The following is a 9020-nucleotide window of genomic DNA, read 5'->3' as shown; positions in this document are numbered from 1 at the left end:
ACAAAGTTTATTTCTCATAGGCCGACACGCTTTTTCTTGTACGTTTACAAAAATAAAGTTCAGAAAACTAGCAGTAGTCTTTACAATGTAGCATAAAAAAAAAATTTGTAAAATTGTTTAATTTTTTTTTCTTTAAGCGTGACGTATTTTTGTAAACTTTTTGTAGAAAAATAATCTGCCATAAGGTTATACTACAGCGGTGCGCTATATTAATTGTGTGCTTTTTGAGTCTAAATTCTTATGAAGTTAATGAAGTTATGAAATTTTTCCTTATGGAGTTTTTCATCAACATCGGTGCGCATTTGCAATTACGCACCAAATCAGTATAATGAGTAATAACATATACTTTCCTAACTTGTCACTAATTGGTATTCAAAATTTCGTTTAACTTTTTGAATACTCGATAAACAGAGTTGAAAAAAGGCAAATTAAGCAGAAAAAATAAACTATAAAGGATAAAGATACTACATTCTTTTTTTTTACACTTTTCTTTTTTTGGGTGGCACGCATGCGCCAGTGTCCCTCCCCACGCTACGCCCCTGATGTATACTATGTTTTTAAACCCTGATTTTTTCTTTGTATAACTTTTTAGTTGTGCTGTAGTTGTTCTACAGTAAAAAAAAATTGCTGACGACACTTACTATACGGAGAAAAACATAAGTTATAAAGTTTGTTTTTGATTACTTCAATTATCTATACATACTTCTTTTTATCACAGATGTTTTTGTGTCAAAACTAGTGATGTACCGAACTCACTATCCGGCCGAATATTGCCATTTTTGTCTGATATCCGGATCCGGCCGGATCTTGATATGAAAAAAAAATCCGGATCCGGTTACGGCCGGATTCTAATTTGAAAAAAAAGTCCGGATCCGGGCTGGCCGGATCCTAATTTGAAAAAAAGTCTGGATCCGGGTCTGGCCGGATCCTAACAGAGATCCGGCCGATTCGGATCTAGTTAGTAAAAAAGATCATACAGAAAAGTATTTTTTCAAAAACAAACCCTGTGTATATTAAAAAGAGTCATTTTCGTCAGAAAATACATTCGAAAATTAAATACCTACCGTGATTGGCTCATTTTGTACACGTGACTAATTTACATTTGTTTACATTAACTATGAAACAAACATTTCAGAAATGCAACTCTTTACCTATGTTGTAAAATTAAAAACTTTACTACCAAATTGTCAACCTTATGGCTAGCTGTTCTACTGATTATTAGATTTAAGTAATTTTAGACTCAGGTTAGTTTATACTCACTCTTACTAGTTTTTTTGACTTAAACAGTGGCAACCCTGCTAGTTTGAAGATTTTTGGGAATTTTTGAAAATCTAAAGCTGCCTCAGGCTAGTTTAGTTTTTTATAAAATCTCAGGCTAGTTTTAAAATTTTTTAAAAATATCAGGCTAGTTTTCTTTTAGATTTTAAATGAGTTTGAGATAAGCTAGTTTTTAATACTTTGTGATTTTCTAGTTACTTTTGTTCAAGAACTTGATTTTAATTGATTTTAGATTGGTAAGGCTATAGAGGGGTACACCTTGGTTTTTACAAGTTGATCTTATTTAATAGATTTTAATCTTAGCTACCAGATAATTTTTACAGCTAAACAAAATTCAAAGTAGTTTTCAAGATACAAGGGGTCAAAGCCGGCCAGCTCAATAGCTTCCTTATAGAAGGTGCAAACTAAGAAGGCGAAAAAAAAAACAATTTTATTAAAAATCTACCTCCTCCTACAGTTTTTAAGCAATCTTATTCAAATTCTCACAGTTAACTCTTTACTAAATTTTAAATCATTTGAGTGTAAGAAATTTTTTTATTTTGAGAAAAAGTCCCCTTTTTTCAAAAAAAAGGTGCTTTTTTTGAATTTTAGACCTTAAATTTGTAAATTTCAATTATTTGAAATTCCAACACTCAAAAGCTTTTAAACTATGTAAGGAATATTTTTTTGAAAATTTGAGGCACCTAGCTTAAAAAACCTAGGAGGAAATAGTTTTTTAGTTAAATGGATATTTCCGCGTTTTTAGCTTGTGCCTTCCATTAGGTCCCTATGGAACTCTCCGGCTTTGACCGCTTAGATCTCAAAAACTACTTTGAATTTTGTTAAGCTATGAAAAGCATCTGGTAGCTAATATAGTATTTTATTAAATAAGATTAACTTGTAAAATAGTATTTAACCTCCCTATAGCCTTAATTGTAAACATTACTTAAAATATTCAACCTTGTGGCTAGCTGTTCTACTGATTATTAGCTTAAAGTAATTATTTTTTGGTTTTTCAAAACCTCATTCTGACTCAGAAAAGTTTTTTGAATTAAAGAGTGGCAACCCTGATATTAGCTAAAATTAGGTGATATTCTGGTTGCCAAAAATCATGGAAAGGTTATTAGATTAGCAAAAAAGATATTTTAGTGTTTTTTATTGTTCTTTCAATTTGAAGTATTTTTTACTGTTCTTTTAATTTTAAGTTTTTCTTTTGTTCGTTAAATTTTAATAAAAATTAAATGTAAATATTGTTCAGAAAATTAGCAAACATACCAGCTACTATTTTTAACTGTTAATCTTAATAAAACATCATAAACTTTCTTATTATTTAATTATTCTAGCAGCACATTAATACTTTTTAGTCTAAATTTTTTTTTAATTATAATTTTTCAAAATTCAAAAGTATATAGTTAGATATAACACATAAAAGATAAACTTCACACAATTATACTTAGGATGTACAATTAGTAGTTAGTTATATAAAATTGCATTATCGTACATGGTAGTTTTTATACTACTTACATTACAAATAACTTAAAGTATTAAGAATCCGGTTTCGGATCCGGCCGGATTTTAATTTGAAAAAAATATTCGGTTCCGGCCGGATCTTAATTTGAAAAAAATCCGGATCCGGCCGGATTCTAATTTGAAAAATAAGTCCGGATCCGCTTTCGGCCGGACCCGAAACTGTGGGTCCGGTACATCACTAGTCAAAACTTTATTCCGACTAACGGCGTTTCACTGCTCTCAAATAAAATAAAGAAATGATCTACGGAGTCTAAAAAAAGCTCTATTCTTAGAGCTTTTTTGAGACTCCGTAGATCTGTTCTTAAATTTCTTTGAGAGCAGTGAAACGCCGTTAGTCGGAATAAATTTTTGACACAAAAATATCTGTGGTATATATTCCAATAAGCTTAGCTTATCAGGCTATTCATGATTTAACGCCTTTTAACGTTACATCTCATACTTCTTTTTATTAAGTTATTGTGAAAATAGAGAAGCTCTCCGCAAGAAATTGTAGCTGCCATGCCAGTTAATGTTTCAAATAAAACACAACGGTTTTGTAAGACTTTTTTCTTAATATATAAAATAGACCAGTTCATCGATCACTTTGTTGAACAAATCATTAGCATACGTACTCGTTTTATCGTAAAACTTTGTAAGAATTGTTACACAGGTTTGATTTTAGACTGGTTTTATTGAGCCTGTGCTAACTCTGAAAAAAAGGAAAAAAACGCTTAGATAATTCACTAAAGACATTGTTTAACTAGCAAGTATAGTTTAAAAGATTTGCTTGCGCAGTTTTACTAATTTTTTAAATAACGTATGATAAATACACAAAAAGTAAACGTTAGAAACCATTAGCTTCATGAAAGAGCTTGATTGCTTACATGTTACAAGTTTTTTGATTTAAAAGTTGATAGTGATGTCATAATGAATTTACAATAACGCGCAATATTTACAAGGTCTTGTTTGTAAAAGGATCTTCAATTAACTTGCATAAAAGTTTCAATTAAAAATGCAAAGTAAAAAAAAAAGATTATGCATATTTTATAAAATATAAACGAAAATTTTTATTTAAAATGTTAACTAATGAAGTAGAATTACAAATAGTTATTTGTAGAAAATAGTTTTATGTAAAAAAACTTTGATTTATCTTAGTTTTACAGCAATTGAATTTTGGCTTAAATTAACGCTATTCCCGCACGTCTTTTAATAAGATATTTTTTAATTAGTATTTTAAATTTTAATTGTCAGTTTTAATTATTAAAGTTCACTATTAACTGACAATGTCATTTCAACTACTCGACTACGACGTTAATACAGTGGAATTTCTACATTTTAATAAGAATATAATTTAACTAAAACTTTTTTATGTTATTCTATCTTCTAAAAAAAAATACTTTAAATTTATTACTGAAGTTTGATAAAAAAGCATTAAAATTATTGTAAAAACACTAACTTTTTTATTTAGGTAACTTAAAAGTAAATAATTCTATTAACAGTCAATATTTATATACAAACGTATCCAAATTCTAGTTTTAAAGAAAAATTTAAAGGACACTATCCCAAATTTAATTAAACTTGTTAATATTTAACGTTTAATTTACTAAAGTTGTAATAATTATTTATTGATCAAATAAAAGATTTTTACATAGTAGGTTAGTAATCATAATGTCTGTATCATCTTTTCACATTTTCAATTGTTGAATAAGATCTATGTAGTTGATTTATCATAAAAAGTATAATTGCTTACAATAAATAATAGTATTTTATTACATTAAAAATATTTTAGACACAACACGCTCTAAGAAGATTAATAAGTATTCGTTTTTAGTCTCAGACAAGGTTTAATTGAAAATATTAGGTAAGGTAATTTTTCTAGTCTGTGGGTCAGATTTACCAGAAAAAGTCTTTAGCGGGTCAGATTTGTTAATGGAAATCTTTGTGGACCGCGTATTAAAAATAAAATTTTTTACAAATTAAAAAGCTCTTCAACATAAAACTGTAATGAAATGATCATTTAATAAGCACCATTGTATACTAAAATTTTAATTAAGAGCACATTTCAAAATATATATTGAAAAAAACTTAGTTATTTACCAGTACATATATAAAACATTCGCAGGTTTAAAAGTACTAAGAGTTTTTACAAATGTACTGATAAAGCTCTGAAGACTTATGTTTATATTTTTCTAACTTCATTTGTTTTGCACAAGCTAAAAATACCTTGTCACAGATTTCTACTTGATAGTTCGTAGGATGCCCACTCTTAGTTCAGATGTATTTATGTGTTAACATACTTTTATTGTAAGCGTAAATACAAGTAGCTAGAAATGATATAGCGAACTATATAACTTCAGTTGATATACTTGATCTTAATTAAACAAAATAATAGTAGAATTTAAAGATTTTCTTAAGCTTGTTCTTAGTTTTACGAAAAGTAATAAAACTGACTAGTGGACTAAACAGTACGTCAAACAAACATGATACTTGGTAAAGTTTGTTCAGCATATAAAAATAAAAAGCTTGTTGAATTATATTTATTAAAACACTGATTAAGTTATTTACGAATCGGTTACTGTTTTTCAAATGGTTTATTTTAAAATATCTCGAAAGCGTTAAACTTTTACAGTTGAAAGATTCTATTTGAATAAGATTTTATTCAACTGATTATCTCGTTTGATCAGGTTCAAGCGAGTGAAACATTGTATTGTTAATAAAATATAAAATTTTGAACTGTTGAAAGTATATAGATTGTTTATGACGTAGTATGTTATTATGTACAAGCAGAAACTTTAGCACAGATTTATAAAACCGTTAGTCTTGAAGTATTGGTAAGTGATATTATCAATTTATTAGTTAAATAGTATTAAAAACGATAGTTACTATCATTCATATAAAACTAGTTTTGTAACTATTCTTAACTTAACTATAAAATTGTGGTTTATTTATAATTTGAACAATAATTTATCTACATTAGCAGACAAATTATCAAGACTTTATTAAACAGATTACCAAAACAATGTTATAGTCTAGTTTCTCTGAAGTCTTTAGTTGTTAATTAAATCTCAAAAAACTGTTTAAACAAACAAATAGAAAGTGTTTTAAGTAAAAGAAAAGCCTAAAAATTGATATTACTGCTGGTAAAATCCAACTAAAAATAACTTAAACTGGTTTGTGTCTGATATCAAAAATTTTTACATAACTTATATGAACTAAAATATGGTAAATACGAATTGTATATTCTCTATAGTACACATATACATAACATATACAAAACAAAAAAGAATTTAAAACTAGGAAATCTGTACTTAAATGTTTGTAAATCTAATGTATAAAATACTCATTGAATATAAACTAAAGTTTAAAATGGTCGTTTCGATGGTTACTATAAAAGTAAGAAAAAACTACAATTAAAAAAATTAAATGAATAAACAGCATAATTGCATCTTGACCTTTAGTTGTAAATATTTTATTAACTAAAACTTTATGTAATTTAACTATGTTTTATTTTTTCAAGACTTTATTGCGCAAATTAAATTTCGGTCAAAAACCTCGTCAGTGCTTATATAAAAATCAATTCGTATTTTAGTATATTCTCTGTTCATAAAGAATTAATTTACTTAACTAAAATCATTCTATATTAGTCACAGCAGTTTAAGTAATTTTTAGTTTGTTTTTACCCACAATCTTAGCAATTAATAGCGTTTTGTTTTTTTATTTACAATATCTTTCAATTGTTTGTTTCAAAACTTTTTTAAGATTTAATTAACAACTGACGATCTCTAGAGTGAAACATTGTTTTGATAATTATTGAATAAAAACTTGATAAAGTTATTATTTAGTCTTTAGTTATTATTTAAATACTAATACATAATAAATTTAAATAAATAAATCTAATAGTGTACTGCATTGTAATTCTATTATACTGCATCTAGTATCAATAAAGTTTACTATAACTAATGGAACATATGATTTCTAATAAAAAAGTTATTATCAAGAATTTGAAGTTTTCGGAAATACTAGTATTTTACATCAAAGTAATCATTATATATGGACTTTCAATATAAATTGTTTAGAAAAAGTATGCTGATATTTTGTAAAAGCTAGTAAGATTTTATTAATCTAGGTTTGCTTAAAGTTAACAAACTTATGATTAATGCTGTTGGGCAACCGCAAAGTATAAGACTGCATATATAAGAAAGTATATAAGAAAGTATAAGTAAGTAATATAACTGCCTAATTTTAATTGCTTTGTTTAAGAGTTTTAGCTAAAAGCAATCGTTTTATTAACTTTTTGAATTTTATTCAACTTTGTTTCTATATGAATTTTTTTTTTTTGAAACACCCGGCAAGCTTGTTAGTGAACAGTAGGGTTAACACCAATGACATTTACATTACAGAATTAGATTTTGTAAAAAATAAAAAAATTTAACAATTTTTTTTGAATATATATTAACTAGGCGTATTTGTTTTATTTTAAAGTAGTATACAGGTATGGCCAAAAGTTACTGGACTAATTAAAAAACGATTAGTTAGCATAAATAAAAAACATAAATGAAAAATTGACCAACAATAATTTTAACATAGTTATTTGAAGTTATCAACCAAATTACGCAGTGTTTTCTTGGGCGTTTTAGCACGTTCTCTCAGATAGGATGTTTCAAAGCTCACTTAGATGAACAACAGAAATTTTTTTTCTTTAAACATAGACCATACCAAAAAATCCAATAAATTTAAATTAGGCAATGCAGGAGGTCACATCTCCTTACTCGAAAATTACTTTTTCATTAGTTTTAAATTATAAATAAGTTTATGGATGGTGCTTTATCTTGTTAGAAGGTGAAAAGTTGATCTTAAAAATATTTTTATATGTTTACAAAAGCTAGAAACAAAATTAAATGAATGTAGAGACTTGTGTTGACTTAAACCCTTTGTTGAAAGAAAATCAGAGGTGTCTTCCAGGATTTGGAGGCTTAAGCCCACACAATGAGTGAAAACGGCTTTTGTCGGTAGCAAGCTCTTCTCACGGACTCATCATTACTGTTGAAGCTTTTGCGTACACTGAGTCATTCTGGATTATCACATAAGCATTGGCTTTAAGAGTTTTTATTTAAAAACGATATCTCGCTCTGCCGTGCCAGCATTCAATTCTTTGTGAAGAATCTTTGCTCAATCAAGTATTTAGGTAAGTGTGAAGTGTTATTGCTTTCTCATTTTTTAAGGAGCAGTTTGAGATAATTTCTAATGATTCTTCTCATTGAGGTCACAGTCACATATTTTCTTTAGCGATTTGCATAACAGATCTTTTTGGTTCCCACCTTTTCAATATTTTATAATAAGGCAATGTTTGGTCTTCCATTCTTAAGAATTTTTTTAGATGCATCAAGCTTCTTTTTCACAACATGGTAAACAGTAGATTCGGTCAAATTCAATAACTTGAGGCCATAGGGAATTCCGAATTTTTTTTCAAAAAAATTTATGTTGTTTAAACATTAATGACCAGTTACATGCAATAAAATAAACAAGACATGCAATTCAGCAAACTAAATATATTTCGAGCAACTGTTATAAGTAGAGTACAAAGCTAAAAAAGATAAGATTTTTTACACTTATATAGTAACAAATTAATCATAAGTCATTAAAAGAGTATCAAAGACGAAAACAATTAAATTTACTTACAAAGAGTTAAACCATAATAATTACAATATACACTATTATATTGCCAATATCACGACTTATAAAGTATATTGTATTATGAAAATAAAAAACAGTATAATCAAAATCTTTTTACTTACAAAAAAAGTTTCCTTAGTAAACTATAAATAGTTTCCAGTTTAACAAAATCGAAAATATTTCTACTATTATTATTTAAAATTTGTTTAAATTATAACTACTTGCAATTGTATGATTTTGAGGTGAAGATAATCATGGATTTGCATAAATTGTTTTACTATCTTATGGTAAACTTTTAAAATTTTATTTATAATAATTTTTTACAACTTATTATGTAAAAAAACCAAAGGTTATCTTCACGTCAAAACATTAATAATACAAGGTGGTAAACATTTTATGCCTAACATTTTTTTTCTATTCAGAAAAGAAAGATGATACACCATCTAAATTTCTAAATGCTTCAAAACGTTTTTCTATTGATGAACATTTAGTAAATAACCTTACGTGTGCAAATGGTTATAATTTAAACATATTAAAAAGTTGTGGTAGTATTTTCAATTTAATTAAACTAGAAGCTGTTT

This window comes from Thalia democratica, chromosome 3 (assembly GCF_965202585.1).
Source record: "Thalia democratica chromosome 3, ktThaDemo2.hap1.1, whole genome shotgun sequence".
Taxonomy (NCBI): Eukaryota; Metazoa; Chordata; class Thaliacea; order Salpida; family Salpidae; genus Thalia; species Thalia democratica.
Note: the sequence above shows the minus strand (reverse complement) of the source record.